The following is an 18,325-nucleotide window of genomic DNA, read 5'->3' as shown; positions in this document are numbered from 1 at the left end:
GACCTGTAGGAGCTGTTTTATGCTCCTGGTTTAGTGGTTAAGGCACTTGTCCAAGGAACAAGAGACTCAGGTTAAAGACCCTCAACCAGAGGGTGTTTGAGTCTCTAGTACAGGGGTGGGCAATTATTTCCGGCGGAGGGTTGCTTACTGAGTTTTGGCAAGCCATCAAGGGCCACATGACAGGCAGCCAGGGGCAGATCAATATTAATTTTCTAAATTTTTAGGGGCCCTGCAGGCCGGATAGATTGGCCTGATGGGCTGCATCTGCATCCACATTTTGCCGACCCCTGCTCTAGTACCTGTTTTGTGGTCAAGTACTCAATCCATTATACCACAGGCCCATAGACTTTGCCCAGAATGTTCTTTACACCTTCTTTTGAAGCTCACCCACTGTGCAGCCAAGACAGTGAACTATGTTGTCCAGGAAGAAGAGGACAACCTAAAATGTGTGTTTGTGTGTCAGAAGGAGAGGGTCCTGGTTTCAAATGGGGTCATAATTTTTCTCATACTGTTTATCCAATGTAAATATATGGTTCAGTGGACCAGCCCCAAGAGAAGGGTTGAAGAATACTCTGGGCAAAGCCTAGCTAATAACCCAGCTGTTAAGGCATTTTCCTGAGAGGGAAGAGTTGCATGTTCAACCCCATCTGGATGAAAGGGGTCTACTACTTAAGATTCCCACCCCCTGTGCAAACATACCAAGCACTCCTAGTGTGTGTGCTGGGTGATTCCCTTTTAGTTCTCAAACTGTGTATAAGTACCCAAAAATGCAGATATTATAGTTCTGCATATGTAATTTAGGTAAAATAGGATTGAAAAAAGATATTTACCTTTTTGTATTTCAGTTTTTTTATTATTAAAAAATATATATTATTGGACTATTTGTGAGGAAGGAGTAATTATGTCATTATCATAAATCTATCACATTATAATGGTGGTGGCAACTGTCAATCCTACTGGATCCTAGTATATGCATGAAAGCCACCCAGACCTACAATCCACATGCTTGAGAGGGAATTTTTGGAGGAGTGGAAGCTACCCAGACCTTCCATCCTCCCTTTAGGCCGTTAAGACAAAATCCAAAGACCAGACTGGACCCAGATGTTTGGTGCCTCCATGGCTGTAGTTATGTGTCTGGAAATACAAACCCAGGTCTCTCAAGTGTGGTAGACAAGAATTCTATCACTGAACCATGTGGGACTCCTCATTACAATGAAAACTCTAAAAAAAAAACCAAAACAACCCCCTTTACATGCATAAGAAAAAATATTGACTAATTTTGATCAATAATTGGGAAAAATAGGGGGAATATCTGGATTTTTGTGGAGCTTTGGAGCATAAAAATAATTTGGCAACTAATTAATACAATTTTAATGCAAAAATAGATCCTCAAATTGAATTATATAGGCAAGTCTGCCATTTTATCAGTTATGCTAAATTTCATTAACCAGCATTAGCAGGCAGAAGTTTGTCAGGATTTAGTCTCCAGATCAGCCACTACTGCAGAAAAGAAGCTTTCATTACATGGAACACAACAAACATTACAAAATGAGATAACACATTTTTCATAGACATAGATATCAGGGCTGGAAGGGACCTTGGGAGATCACCGAGTCTAGCCCCCTGCCCAAAGGGCAGGAAGTCAGCTGGGGTCATAGGATCCCAGCAAGATAAGCATCCAATTTACTCTTGAAGGTGTTCAATGTAGGTGCTTGAACCACCTCCGCTGGCAGACTGTTCCAGACCTTGGGGGCTTGGACAGTAAAGAAATTCTTCCTTATGTCCAGCCTGAAATGGTCTTGCAGGAGTTTATGACCGTTCAACCTAGTCATCCCTTGGGGCACTCTGGTGAACAAACGTTCCCCCAGATCCTGGTGGTCACCCCTGATAAACTTATACGTGGCCATCAGATCACCCCTGAGCCTCCGCTTTTTCAGGTTAAAGATCCCAATGGCTCTCAGCCTGTTGTTGTAAGGTCTGTTTTCCTGACCTCTGATCATGCGCGTGGCTCTTCTCTGGACTCTCTCAAGCTTCTCCACATCCTTTTTGAATTGTGGAGCCCAAAACTGGATGCAGTACTCCAGCCGCAGCCTCACCAAGGCCGAGTACAAGGGGAGAATGACGTCCCGGGATTTGCTCGAGACGCATCTATGGATGCAAGGAGGTGTTTTGGTTGCTTTACTAGCCACAGCACTGCATTGCAGGCTCATGTTCATCTTGTGGTCAATAATGACCCCCAAGTCTCTTTCTTCTGTAGTGCTATCCAACATAGCACTGCCGAGCCTATATAGGGTGCTGCAGGTTTTTCCTCTCAAGGTGGAGAACCTTGCATTTTTCGGTGTTAAACACCATCAGGTTCTCGTCTGCCCATTTGCTGAGCTTGTCCAGGTCAGCCTGGATCATCCGCCTATCTTCTGGCATGGATGCTTTGTTAGGTGTTAGGTGTCATAGGCGAACTTGGCCAGTCCACTCCTGACTTCAGTGTCCACATCATTAATGAAGATGTTGAATAGTATGGGTCCAAGGACAGAGCCTTGGGGGACCCCACTGGTCACAGGGCACCATGATGAGTGACTGCCATCAATTACAACCCTCTGGGTCTGACCAGGAAGCCAATTTCCCAGCCAGTGGATCGTGCCAAGGCCACAACTGGCCAGTTTGGCCAAGAGGTGATCATGGGATACCAGATCAAAAGCTTTTTTGAAGTCAAGATATATGACATCAATCTCTTCTCCCTGGTCCAGGTGATAGGTCACCTGGTCATAGAAGGAAATGAGATTGGTCAAACAAGACCTACCCACAACAAACCCGTGCTGGCTATCCCTTAGGATGTTAGCCTGGGCCAGTCCATCAAGGATGGCCTCCTTAATAAACTTTTCTAAGATCTTCCCCAGGATAGAAGTCAGGCTAATGGGCCTGTAGTTAGCCAGAACCACTCTCCTCCCTTTCTTGAAGATTGGCACCACATTGGCCTTCTTCCAGTCTTCGGGCACTACACCAGAGAGCCAGGAGTTTTCAAAGATCTGTGCCAGGGGCTGGGCTATGACGCTCGCCAGCTCCTTGAGTACCCTGGGGTGCAGATCGTCAGGGCCGGCTGACTTGAAGGTATCCAGCTTCTCAAGGTGTTCCTTCACGAGGTCAGCATTTATGGAGGGTAGGGGATCCCCATCACCCGGATCTCCCTGTCCCATAGCAGGCATGGGCGTCCCACGGGACTGATGAAAGACTGATGCAAAGTACCTATTTAATAGGTTGGCTTTTTCCTGGGTGTCAGTTGTCAGTTGCCCCATCTGGTTTAGCAGGGGTTCAACATTGCCCTTGCTTTTCCTCCGGCTCCCCACATATCTGAAAAAAGACTTTTTGTTGTCCTTGATGCTTGAAGCTAGTTGGAGTTCAGTTGCAGCCTTGGCTTTCCTGGTTTCCTCCATGTTGGAATAGATTTAGCTTGTGCATTGAGGATCGCTTCCTTGAGAAGCAACCACTCTTCTTGAACTCCCATCTCCCTGTGGTCATGGTCCCTAAGGGCCTGACTGACAAGCCTCTTGAGCTTGTCAGAGTTGGCTTTCTGAAGTCAAAGACTTCTGTGTTGCTGACTGACTTGCCAGCTTTATGGCAGATGGTGAAGGTGATCAGCTCGTGGTCGCTGTCACCCAGCTTCCCATCGATCACTAGGTCGCCGATTAGGTCGTCCCCCATAGCCAGTACCAAGTCAAGCAGCGCTTTGCCTCTCATTGGCCCATAGACTTCTTGAGTCAGGTAGAGGTCATCCACGCATGAGAGAAAGCTTTGCGACTGCTCAAATTTACCTGAGTGATCTTCCACGAGATGTCCGGGTAATTGAAGTCACCCATGATAACCAAGGTCCTGGAGCAAGCGGCCTCAGTCAGTTCCCGGGCTAACTCTTGGTCAAGCTCAGAACTTTGAGTGGGAGGTCTGTAGTAGACTCCCACCGTTGTGTCCCCTGTGCCGTATTCCCCACGAATTTTTACCCAGAGGGTCTCTAGCTGTCCATGCCGGTCGCCAACATCAGCTTGCAGGGACATGTAGCTTTCCTTCACATAGAGAGCTACACCCCCGCCCCTTTTGTCAACACGATCCCTCCTGTACAGGGTATAGCCCTCTATGCCCATGGTCCAGTCATGGGTGGAGTCCCACCAGGTCTCCATTATCCCAATGACGTCACAATTCTTTGCACTGAGCAGGAGGATGAGCTCCTCCTGCTTGTTGCCCAGGCTCCTGGCATTAGTGTACAGGCAGGCAATAAAATAAAACAATCAAACAAAACAATGCACCTCTTATTATACAAAGAGGAAGGAATCAGCACAGAACAGCCAGTATTCATGTTATTTATACTGTCCTGGTGAGGAGACGTTAGTTAGTTAAGATGGGCTTTATTCTCCCAGCTTCATGCTGGAGAGCATTATTAACATTGTGTTATACTATCAGCCACATAACTTATATAATGGTAGCTTTATTTTGATTAGCTTCACTTCTGCATCCTACTTGTCTTAGAGGCACTGCTTTTCATAGATTAATCTTCCAATTGCCTTCATAGTCATTAGGACTTATGATAAATAATAGCATTTCCTTCATTTAGTTTCCCTGGCATTATTGTGGCTAGCGCTTGTGACTGTACTTGTACTTATTAAAAATATCCTAAATTCTCCATAATTTGTATTTGTGGCTTCTTGCTTCATACCAGTCATCTGATTTATTTCACTATCATTACTCATACCTTAATTTTGTGATCAGCTTATATCAAGCTGTACTCAGGCTTTTGGCCTATCTAATTAGGCTAAGCTTACTTTCAATACAAGTCTTCATGACTTTTTGTTATTGCTGCATAACATAAGCCACATTCTTTAGAATTTTCTGAAATTACATTATACATTATAGTCTCAGCAGTTATAGAGATCATAACATAATGGCCCAGGGGAAAAAAAAAACAATGAAAGATAACGTTAGTGTCTTTATCTAGTACTCCCAGTATTCCTTCAAGGAGCGCTGTGGAAAAGACATTTTGGAAGCAGAGAAAGAAGGACTCAGTCTCACTAAATAACCTTACTGTTCAATTAGCTTCTAAGAGAGTCATAACAGTTGTGAAGTTACTTTCTCCGCAAATAAATTTGTAACTTGGGTCATAAATGTGCTCCATAAAGATGTCCATATATATGTAAATTGTGGCCAGATTCTATTGCACCTATTAGGTATCTAGTGGCTACAAACTGCACTATTTATTTCAGTGCACAATTTCACTTGCACAACTAGGAATTAAAGTATTTAGTTCTTAGTGACATCTACTGAAATACAGATTATATTTCACTTATTAAGTGTTTAGGGGCATTTATACACACACGTTTTTTTCCAGCGATGTGCCAGAGATCTGTTGCTTCAGAGCAGACTTGATTAATCGAGTTTGCTCTGCATGTGAGCTAAGGCAAACTGCATTATGCAGCATGCAGTTGTACAAACAGCAAAATGCACATCAGCATGCAGAAAATAGTGGTGGTGCACTTTTGAACTAAAGCATCTCTGAGGTGTTTTATTTCAAAACTGCGTTGCTGCCATTTTCTCAGTGCTGATGCACATTTTGTTGCTCATACAACTGCATGTGTTTCAGTGTTGGGTGATTTTCAAAGTGTCTGGTGCTACCACACATACTTATATAAAAATGCCCTGTGTGCCTAATACCCATACGTTTTTCTGCCTTTCTACTTACACAGTTTTTAGGTGCCTGTAGGTGTGTCTACACAAGACGCTTTGCTGTCTATACATGTAGGTGTTACTGTCTATACATGAGCGGGACTTCCTGCACATTAAATTCATAGTTTCATAGTTTCATAGTAGCTAGTGTCAGGAGGGACCTGAACAGATCATCTAGCCTGACCCCTGCCACAGGCAGTAATGAATGCTGGGTTTGTAAGACCCCAGACAGGTGATCATCCAACCCCCTCTTGAATTTGCCCAAGGTAGGGGTGAGGACCACTTCCCTGGGAAGCTGGTTCCAATTTTGGCTACCCTAACTGTAAAAAATTGCCTTCTGATCTCTAACCTAAACCTATTCTCCATCAGCTTATTACCATTGTTCCTCATCACCCCAGGTGGTGCTGCGGAGAAAAGAGCTCTACCTATTTCCTGATGATCTCTCCTGATGAGTTTGTAGGCAGCCATCAGTTCCCCCTTCAGCCTCCTCTTGCTATGGCTGAACAGGTTCAGATTCCTCAGTCTCTTCTCATAGGGCCTTCTCGTAGGGCCTTATCTCTAAATTAGTCTACAGGTACTACAAAATGGCTCATTAGACTAGTCTACTGTTCAGTAAAGGCTGCATATGTATAGATAGTGATGCATTAGCAGTAAAGCATCTTGTGTAGACACACCCACTGAGGTGTGAAATTATACAAACCTGGATAAGGGATTGAGATGTACAGCTGCGTAGGAAGCCTTGTACCTTAGAGATGATGTGCAGAAAATATCTGCAGGATTTAGTTACAGCCTTGAGACAGGTCCAAGTCAAACATGGCATGTAAATTGTAGGTCTGAATGACAGGCATGTTGGTGGTGTTTTCTACTTCAAGGAAGAAAGCAGATAACTAAAATTATGATCTTGCTTTTAACCACGTTGAGTTTTAATTCATGGCTCTGAATAAGAAATTTTATTGCAACTGCTATATGTTCACAAAGCATTTCAGTTTGTTGGGGAAAATTGTCTTTTTTTTTTCTTTCTATAACTCTGCTTCTCTTGAATCTCTCTTGTTTGTATTATCTATAATCTCAATGTTCTGCTCGACTAAGTATGTTTCAGAAAGCTTTCAGTGTTTTTGGTTTCTGTGCAAACATTTTGCATAGTATTAAGAAATTCCTATTTATGTAACAACTTTTAAACATACATGAAGCACTGGATGGAAGACTGCACATACACTTCTGTGGGGAAGGACACATTGTATTGTGCAGTATTTATCTACTCTATTAGGGATCTTACATTTCATCATGGATAATTTTTACATGTGCGTGGATGAATCAAACGTTGAATACAAATACAATCTTTTTCTGGATGTCTTGTGTTAAGTTCAGCCAAAAACCCAGCAATTAGCTTGTAAATCCTCTCTACTTATCTCTATATAGTATTTTATAATTTGCTTCCTAATGTTCCATTCCCTGTGTTTGATTAAGAAATCATCTTAACTGCCAGCATTTTCCAAGTGCTATCTAAAATAGCTACAGGATAAGTTTACTTGAGGCTAGAAAGTAAGTTCATTCTGACTGCAAACCACATGCTTGGAGAAGTCTAGACTTCATTGGCATTGATGTCAGCTGAGAAAAGTAGCTTTAAGTTACTGGATTTAATTATTTTAAGAAATTTACTCAGCTAAAATGTGTTTCTAGTACTGAAGATCACATACCTGTTTGGAGGGAAATAAAGAAATAGATCAGAAATCCTTTACCAGCAGGATTACAAAATCATATCCTATTTTGTACATTATAAAATATTACTTGAAGAAATTGATTTCTGTATATTTTTATTCTAAACATATCAGTGGCTACTACGATATATTTATAAAAAAGTATGAATAATTGTATCTACACACTCTTTTACAACACTAATAATTTTATTATTTGTGCTGTGGCAATCTCCAGGGTTTATTCATTTATCAATTATATTTCCATTGTACCAGAGGTTTGTTGAATAGAATAGAAAATGGGAGAAAGAAATAGAACAGACTGGAAAACAACACTCCCAGAGAAACTGATAATAGCAGTCCACTGCAATGCCTAGGGTCAAGAGGGAATGTCAAAGGAAGGGACATTTAAAGATACAAGCTAGATAGGAACTATAGATTAGTCAAGATAAAGCTATTTCCCTACAACAAAGACAGTATTTGGAAGCAGGGCTGTGGGAAAAGAAAATGAATCTGCCCAGTCATACCAAGGTTTCTGAGAGAACAGACAAAAGATTGGTTTAATTGATATTAGGAAAAACTTCCTAATTGTTAAGGTTCTAAGCATCAGATAAGACTGCCAAGTTCACATCTCTGTGTACTGATATTGCAGTTAACAGTTTAAGATTTGTGTGGATATTAATAATATCTGGCATGTTTTTAGATGTATTAATTTCCTTACTCACTTACTGTGTTACATATACTTTTAACAAAAGAAAAATCTGATATTAGTAACATGAAGTCCCCTATGGCAGAATAAACACACTAATAACCAAATGTATGATGTGAGGGAGAGGTCAACCTTAGGCAAAATAATATTACTAGAAACCATTAAAAAATATATATATACAAGATTCACAGAATGCAGGAGGAAAAATAATTAAAAATGAATAATTAATAACAAAAATAAGATATCAAATGAATATGTACCAGGTTGGGATCTCCTATTTTTCACAGAATAAAATCCATTATTGAGTAGAATTCATAGAATCATTGAAATAATGGGCCAAAATCTCAGCTGATATAAATTGATTCAACCCCATTGTTATCATCCACGCAGTTACACTGAATTACATTGCTTGAGTTCTAGATCACCTCTTGGATGAAAAGACAAAAGTGTTTTGAAGAAAATGAGAGAAATGCAATGAAGAAAGAAAAAGTTCAGTGCGGTCCATTTATCTTTGCTGTTCTTAGAAAACAGTCTTGACACTGAAAGTAAAAAACTGAAATAGAGAAAAACAACAAAGTGAGACGATTCAATTCATATCATACTCAACACTTCCTTCCCTGTTTGTCCTACATTAATAGTTTTGTTCTTTTTCTGTTGCCAGTTTTAATGTTTTGACCTGTAGAAAAGATATACAGTTCTGGATCACTGTCAACTCTGATTAAATTGATAAGTTTGCTAAAGTCTTTAGAGTATTTTGTCTTAATAGAACTACATCTTTATATAATCATCAACATCTTCTGAAGTATATCAGATGGGAATGAATCAGATAAGGTATTGACAGATGAGTGAATGAAACCACTCAAATGACATTTTAAGCACTCCAAAAGGTGAGGGTACAGATGTATGTAACCAATGAAGTACTTTAGAAAGGGATGCTCCACCTCAAAAAATGATCCAGAAAAAACAGAAACAACTTTTAAGCATCTTATGTTACTTTTGTAACCTCCAGTAGAACTTATCCCATGGTGCTTCTCTGATCACTGTCTTACTACACTAAGAATTTCAGTACTCCACCCTCTTGCTAGATTCAGATCTACCAGGACCCAGACCTAGAGTTACTCTTAACAGCTCCTTGAATTATTCCCACTCTGTCATTTGCAAACCCCACTGTACTGATCACCTATTTCCATATATGCAGGCATATAATAAATGAGAAGAACTAACAACAGTGAACATTCGTATGGAGCAGTAGGCAAAAAAAACAAACTACAAATCAAAGGCATATATTTCCTCCATCAGGGGTGTACCCCCAACCAAAGTTATTCTCTGTTTTCCAAAACTCTCACATCAGAACTGAGAGTAGGGCACCAGTCAGGAGACACAGGCACAATCTGAATCCCACCTCAGACTTGCCTGTCCATGCACATGTCTTCCCCTACTTCTCTGTCCTTATCCCCAGTCAGGGTTAAATTATAGGGCCCTGCGTTTAATGGAGGAGTCAGGAATTTGGGGCCTGAAGGAGGTCTCCTCCACCTTCACAGAATATGGAGCAGTTCTCATCCTGTTAGTGGACAATGACCTGGGATTCAGGCCTTTTGATCCATCAAGTTATTATGGAGCCAGGAACAGTGGGGAGAGGAGGAATCCAGGCACATGTGTGTCCCATGTGCACATGTGCCCCCTTACCAGACCCGAGGCAGAGGTGGACACAGCAGCAGCGGAGCCAGCAGCAGGGATAGCAGCAGCTGATCTCCCTAAGGTAAGTGGGCAGAGGGACCGGACACAGCTGAGCCGGATCTGGAGGGGAAGCCCCCTGGATCCATCTTAGCTGACCTGGTAGGGAGCCGTGCTCCCAAGTCGTGCCACACAAACAGAGTGCACAAATAGGCACACTCTGTAAGAGTGCACTGGCATTTGCATCGGCGTTTGTGCCGGCGGGTGAGCAGGAAGAGCCAGGAGGGAGACTCCTGCTAGGCCAGGGTAAAGGCACTGCACTAAGCTAAAAACAAGCAACAACTCCTACGATGGTGTTGTCGCGGAGTGCTGCCAGGGCCTATGCCTGGGGGGCACAGCCTACCCGAGGCTTGTCTGAGGCCTCCACCAAGACAGAGCCCATGGCGGAGCTGGAGTTCCCCCACGCCCTGGCCTGTGGGGGTTGCCCAGCAAGGCCCAGGGGGGAAGGGATTGGGGACCCCCACACCTGTCCTGGAGGCACTTGCCTTAGGGCCCTGGAGGCACAGATGAGGGAGCTCCAGCAGGAGGTTAGCAGGCTGAGGGGAATCAGGGAGGTGGCGGATGAAATTGATGACTATTTCCTTTCCCTGTAGGGCTACACACCCTAGGAAGAAACATCTCAGGAGGTGCCCTTCACTGCAGAGTGGCAGATGGTCACCTCCAGAACCAGGGCTACTCGCAACACAGCAGTACCAGTTCCTCCAGTCCAGTTGGAGAACAGGTACGAGGCCATGGCAACACTGGAGGGGGAGGAAGGAGAGCAACCAGAGAGGAGGCAACTCATCATGGGTGACCTGAACTTTCCAGACATCTTCTGGGAAGAGCAGTCAGCCAGGTCTGACCACTCATGTAGGTTCCTAGCCCAAATGCAGGACCTCCATCTAACCCAGAAGGTGCACAGCCCCTCCAGGGGAGAAGCCTTGTTGGACCAGGAATTCTTAAGTCAGCTCACGGATGTAGTTAGGTCAAAGGATGTGGTCATTCTGGGTGACGTGAACTTTCTCATTAAGAAACTGGGGGACTGTGGTGTTGACACCTACACAGTCAAATGGGTTGCTAACTGGCTGGAGGGCCACACCCAGACAGTGGTGGTGGATGGCTCATTTTTGACCTGGAGGGATGTGCGCAGTGCAGTTCTGCAGGGCTCGGTCCTCAGGCCCGCACTGTTCAACATCTTCATCAGTGACTTGAATGAGCGGGTAAAAAGCACCCTGTTCAAATTTGCTGATGACACTAAGATGTGGGGGGATGTGGGCACATTAGAAGGAAGGAATAGGCTACATTTGGACCTAGACAGGTTACAGGGGTGGGTGCATGACAATAGAATGAAATTCAACACTGACAAGTGCAAGGTGCTGCACTTGGGGAGGAAGAACCAGCACCATACCTAGAGGCTGGGGAACTCCCTTCTTGTCAGTACAGAGGCAGAAAAGGATCTTGGAGTCATCACTGATGTCAAGATGAACATGGGCCGGCAGTGTGGGGATGCAGTCAGGAAGGCCAATCGCACCTTGTCATGCACCCACAGATGCATCTCAAGCAGCTCTGAGGAGGTGATACTCCCCCTTTATGTGGCACTGGTAAGACCACAGCTGGAGTACTGTATCCAGTTCTGGGCATCACGCTTCAAGAGGGAGGTGGACAACACGGAGAGGGTCCAGAGGAGGGCCACTCACATGATCAGGGGACAGTGGGGCAGGCCCTACAAGGACAGGCTACAGGACCTGAACCTGTTCAACCTCCATAAGAGAAGGCTGAGGGGGGATCTAGTGGTCTGTTACAAACTAGTCAGAGGGGATCAGCAGGCCTTGGGGGAGTCGCTGTTTCCCTGAGCACTACCAGGAGTGACTAGGAATAATGGTCACAAGCTGGCAGCGGGTAAATTCAGAATAGACATCTGGAGGTGCTACTTCATGGTCAGCGTGGCTAGGATCTGGAACCAACTTCCAAGCAACGTGGTGCTGGCTCCTAGCCTTGGGTTCTTTAAGACAAGTCTTGCCAATCACCCTGCTGGGGTCATTTGACCCCAGTACTCTTTCCTGCCATGGCAGGGGGTCAGACTTGATGATCTGCTCAGGTCCCTTCCAACCCTACTAACTATGAAACTATTAAACTATGAAACAGGTTCCCATAACATTCCAGGCCAGAAGATCCCTTCCACTGGATCCTCAAATACCTGTTTAATGGACCTTATATATGACAGAATACTATTTAATTATTTACCATTCATTCCCTTCCCCAACTCTCAGCTGGAGGTGACAAAGATCTTCCCAAGTCTGCTTCATAAAGCAGTTTCTTGTTGTTTACTGTTTCAAAAATTAAAAAATATGTATTTTGATGCACAAAGCAATCACAGAGAGTCTGTTTACATGATACACATTACTGTACATTGGACTAATCTAATGCACAGTAAATTTTCATTGTCTTCATGTCTGCAACACTTACTGCGCATTAAATTAATTTAATGCACCATTTGCTAGTACTAACACATACAGGCACTAGATAAATGGTGCATTAACTAATGCACAGTAGCGCATGTGTAGACTCTGACATTGGGCACAAAATATGCCTGGTCAACCACACCAGCAGGGGGCCAGCCTCCTGCTTGAGGCAGAACCACATGGCTGGCAGCTTATCCAGCCACATGGCAATGGCAGCTCTTCAGCTGCTGGACACTGGCTTCTGGACCCCTGGCCTGAATCCTGGTGGCTTGTGCCATCAGCTGCCTGGCTCATGGGCTCTGTGCCCCAGTGCTGCTGGCAGATGCTGGGCCCTGCAGCCCTGTGGACCCTGGCTTTGCCCCCTAGGGCTCCACATAAGCAGAGCCTGCCTTCTAGCCACCATGTCCTACCGCTGTGGGCACATGTCAGGTAACACCCACAACCCCTGGCCTCACTCCCCTAGCAGCAGCTGTCATGGCAGCCTTCCTGACACTGGAGACAGTGCTTGAAGTCCCAAAGTGGACAGAGCAGGAGACTGTAACCTCCACATGATGTGGGGTTCCACAGAGGTTCAGCAGCAATTTGGCTGGGTCACCAGGACAAATGCACACATCTGCATGGCTAGGCGAGGAGCCTCACTTTGCCACAGTGCTAGGTTCCCCACTTGTCTTTGGGCATGCCCCCTGCCTGACTTTCATGCCACGCCTTGTTCTTAATTAATTATGATGTTAATTAAGGTGGGAGGCTGCCCATTCTTGCCCAATGCCAGGGGGTGCTATCTGTCACTCCATACCTTCCCTACACCACAGCCCATGCCTCGCAGATGGCATCCAGATGACAATATGCTCCCAGCCAACAGCTGGAACAAGCTTAGGCCTTGTTGTCAGGCCTGAGACACACACACTCATACTGCCCACCTCTCACTAGGGCCTCACACACTCCACCCTCTCTCACAGAGTCTCTTTCTCATGTCAGCAGCTTATACTGCCTTGCTCCCTCTTGGAGCGGGCTCCTTAGGCCATAGGCTTAACCTAGTTCATACCTTGGGTGACATACATACCATCTTTTAGGCCTCTCCCACAACCCAGCCAATTGCCCAACTGGGTCTAGGCTTGCTCTAGCCCCTTCTGGGGGCAGCTCTATACATATAAACATAGTGGGCTCTCAGCCCTTTGGGTTTTTCTTTCTCCCAACTGTGACTCTTTATCTCCACCCTGGGTGGCCCCAGAAAATACGTATTCTGATACAGGCAGTCTTCCAAAGCCTGCTCCATGGCCCAAGAAAGAGGAGGACTCAGTGGGGTCTATTATGTTAATTCCACTGTCCTTAAAGTCGCCTCAGAAAGGAGCATTCTCATTCCTTCACTCCGGGCTCCACACCACCCCATTTACTCAGAGCTACCCCTTCACTGGGTCCTTATTTCTGCCCCTGCACTGGGGCTCCACACGGCCCCCTCACTTTTTTAGATATTACTTTTCGGCTGCAATTGTCCAATAGACTGTTTCCTTACATTTTAATGTCAAATTCATATAAGTGAAAACGATATAGTACAATGGATGCAAGGCTAATGGAGGCCATGTTGGACTTTATAGAAAATAAGCCAGTCTAAAATAGTCTGATTGTGTATAGCTTCTAAACTGTACCTTGTTTTATTAGCAGAATGTGGCTAGTGATTCCAGTCCTCCTTACGTTTTATAAGAATAATTGTTTAGTAATCATACTGTAGATAACATTAAATTCAGAAGAAATGCAGATTTAAATAAACTATGTGCTGGGTAAATCAGAAATGGGAAGCATTTTTAAGTTATAAATCCAGGCATAGCCTTCTGAGACTAGGTGTTGCTATATTAGTATATGCAGGCCACTGATACAAGAGGCACATAACTCTTTGGGTGTAATGCTGCAATATAGCTAATTTTATTTTATTGGCTATGAAATTGCTGTCATATCAAAAAACCGAAAACTAAAACAATTAAAAGCCTATGTAGTCTTTTCATGTAGAAATGTTGGATATTGTGTTCTTTCCTGGTTCTCTACATGATTATTTTGGTTGTATACATGCCCCAAGGAATTCTGTTCCTGTGCATGTGGTTGATTATGGGGAAGTAGCATGAATTCGGTATTTGCCCTCTACACACCCCTACCAACTAGGGCACTCACAGAAGGGCCCAGTAACAGTGGTTTTCACCTCTGTTATTGGGAAGAGACTGCAGGACTATGCTCTAATACTAGGAACTTCTGAGACAGAAGAAGGGATAAACCAGGTAAGAGGATGAAGAGATGCATCTGCTGTCAAGGTGTGGACTCACCCCTACTACAGAATGCAAGCCTTTAATAAGGACCTCCTGTGCTAACCTGACTGGGCAGGGTCAGGTGACCAACAAAGGGGAAGGGCCAGGAGACAAAAGCTGTTCTCAGGTAGTAAGTAGGAGGAGTGGAGAGGCTTGGTTAGGGAAATTGGGGGACTTCCCTTGTGAGAAATAGGGGTGACATCCAAGCAGCAAGAAAGCAGGGTCCCTAGACAGATGGGGAGCTGACATGAGGATACAAGGATCCCCACTGCAGTAAGCTGTAAGGGGGTTTTTTTGTAACCTTTTGGGCCCAGGGGGTGAAATTTTGTATTCTGGACTTTGTTCATGACCCAGAGTGAAAAGACAGCTTGATTAACCTTCTGTTGACAACAAGAAAGTCATATAACAACTAATTGTGGCACGTGAGTGAAAGAGGGGAAGTGCAAGGCCACTGGTAGTTTGAACTCAGGAGTCTGCTACCAGTTGTGCCCCATAACAAGATACAAGACCTGAGTCCTAGGACGCCTCTCACTCATGGTTTGGACATTGGGTCTCTTTCTATCATAGCACTCTTAACCATCATAGAAAATTATGCTCCAAAGAGACCTCAGGAGGTCATCTCGTCCAACTCCTGCTAAAAGCAGGATCATCCCCTCCAGGTCATCCCAGCCAAGGCTTTGTCAAGCTGAGTCTTAAAAACCTCCCAGGATGGAAACTCCACAACCTATTCCTACACTGAAGCACCCTTGTGCCCCAGCCACCCTCTTCACAGCACCTTCCTGAGCTAGAGGGAGCAGCCCAGGGCTGGCAGGCTGATTCCCAGGACCCCCTACCAGCCTGAGCTGCTCTGACTCCGCTTAATGGGCTGTGGTCCTGTGTACATGTGCAAAGTATGCATCTGGGAGCAATAAAATCCAGGGTTTATTGCTTTGTATTAATTTCACCAGTCTATTTATTTAGCTAGTTGCTATAGCGAAAAAAAGAAATAGGATAAATTATACTGATAGGTAGGATTATATTATAAAGAGTCCTAAACTTAATCAAATATCAAATATACTTTCATGAACTAAATTTGAGTGACTCTAAATTTACACAAATGGGATAAGAATTTGAGAATAATGATAATTTACCGTATTTATGTAAATCTAACATTACTCCCCTCCCTACCAATAATTAGATTCAATATATATAAAATTTACAAAATGTTACAATTCTTCAGGTATAGAATCTAATTATGGTAGATTTGCCTTGAATTTGTGTCTTTGCCATTAGTACAGCTGGAAAAATAAATCTGGGGAGTAAGGTAGTCCCCTTCCCCTCCCTGCAGTCCTTTTTCCCACTCCTTTCTAAGCAAGTATGGGCAGGAAGGTCATCTGGCCACATACTGTTAGTACACAATATGCTACAGATGTTAAGGGAAAGGGCACAGAGGGTGGAATGCCAAGAAATACTAAAGTGTGTTATTTGTGGAAAAGAGGGACACTTACAGTGGTGATGTCCATGGTCCTTCTCAAATAAACTACAGATACTGAGCAGCAGCAGAGACAGGTAAAGGAAATTGGAGAAGAGGTTGAGTCAGAATGTATGACAGTGGAGGAGGTGCCACAAGAAGAAAGATCTGGGGAGAAAGAGAGTGAAATTTCAGCAGACAAAGTGGCAAAAATGATGACAGAGGAGGGAAAAAAAGAGAAGATAAGTGGAACAAGCGACTTTGAGACAGGAAGGAGAGAAGGGAAAGAGAGACTGCTATAGGAAGGAGGAGTGAGGACAGATCAGGAGAAAGATGAAAAGAGCCAAGTTGGGAAAAGAAAATCATGTTCTATGAATCTTGGAAAGAAGAAAGTGGACAGAGAAAGCAAGAGGGAGATGGGTTGGTGAAAAGCGTATTGAAACTAATGTGGTCTAGGACTAAAGGACAGGGAAAAGTGGAGAAGGGGAAGCAGAAAGGTGGGGGAGAGGGGGAAGGAGAACCATCCTTGAAAAGAGGGGGAGTATTAGAGTTAACTGTATCAAGCAGCAACATAGAAGATTTGTAAAAGTGGTGGAGATGTGTAATTTAAATGAACAAGTATGCCTTTGTGTGTTGCATCTATAGATGTCAGAAGTGTGTTATCAAGGAACAGGTGGGATAAGATTATGTCAATATTGACTGGGATCAATGTGGACATTTGTTTACAGGAGTGTGGAATCCCTTGGAAGAGGGATTACAGGCATTTTGTAAAGAGATAGGGATGGGATCATGATAGGTGGGGTTACATGTAAACAATCTGGCTGGAGTTGCCACTTTGCTCAGGAATGAGGAAGCAGAAGTGCAGCAAGTGCAAGTGATTGTGGACAGAAGACTGCAATGGAGGGTAGTGGAGTTTGAAAAGAAAGTGTTAGAGATTTTTAATATATGCATGCTGCTTGAAAAAGGATTCATCTGCTAAGAACAGAGGTGGAGGTAGGAAGCAAAATCTGGTGAAAAGATTTATGGGCCAGTGAGAAGGTGATTTCAAGTATGGAACTGAGTGGGAGACACGTGTCAAAAATTGATTTTTGTATTCACATCAAATGGTCTAGGGATTGGAAAGAAGGAGATCTTAGATGTGACCTTCAGTGACTACTGGATGTTGAGAATGGAAGTGAGCTTAGATACAAGCAAAGGTAAGGGGAAAATAATGTGGAAGTTAAATGTTCAGTTATTACAAGATGAGAAAACATGTCAAGAATATGTGGAACTGTATAAAAGATGAGGGAAGCTGAAGAGATACTACAAAGATGTTTGCGACTGGTGGACAATGATCACAAGAACAAGACAATTTTTCTTTTGCTTGAAGAGGGTGAAAGAACTTGGAGAACTGCAGGTAAAGAAGCAGGAATTCTTAAAGGAGGCAGTAACAAGACTATGAGTGAAAAAAAGAACAGGAAGACATAAAGGGATGGACAGAAGAATGGTTCAAAAGGAAAATGGATGAGAAAATCTTTTTGACTAAATTACCTTGGGTGGAGAAAGGGGAAGGATGGCATAAGTATTTTTCAGTGAAATAGAAGAAAAGAAGGAAGGAACTGAAAGCTGTGAGAACTGAAGAAGGAATCTTAGTAGAATCAAGGGTGAAGGTGCTGGATGTGGTGGTGGAATTTTATAAAGAGCTGTACAAAAGCAGAGGTGTGGATGGAAGAAAAATGAAGGTGTTCCTTGAGGGGTAAAGGAAGGAATAGAGGATGGAAAGAAACAAAAATGGGAGAAGTTAAGTATGAGAGATGTGGAGTGCTAACTGTTCAATATGTTGAACAGTCCACAGTTGAATTTAAATTGGGGTGGTCAGGAAACTAATTAAAATACTGAGGCAAAAGGAGTGGTCAACAGCCATAAGGTAACCTAAGAGTTAAAGCTTAGGCTGGATATCTGCCAGGCTTTATGTATGAGTTTACACAAAAAACACATACCAAGGAAATATTAAACCAAATGTAAGTATACTGTTAGATAGAATATAAGTTTTAACACAAGATAGAACGGTAAAAGGAAAAGTTATATTAACATATACTGAAGTCACACAGCAACCTTTAATCTAGGCACACAGAAATAACTATTTGGCATTGCTTCCCAACCCTGGCCACTGTCCCACAGATTCACAAATTCATATACTCTCTCTCTCACACACACACACAAAACAGTCTCTTCTTTCTCAAATGGTCAACTATTATAGGGCTTACATACACTGAACCTTTTTATAGTCAGACATCAAAACCACTCAGGTAAATGCTTCACTC

This window comes from Crocodylus siamensis, chromosome 2 (genome assembly GCF_052110815.1).
Source record: "Crocodylus siamensis isolate JL-2025a chromosome 2, ASM5211081v1, whole genome shotgun sequence".
Lineage (NCBI taxonomy): Eukaryota > Metazoa > Chordata > Crocodylia > Crocodylidae > Crocodylus > Crocodylus siamensis.
This window is presented reverse-complemented; position numbering follows the sequence as displayed.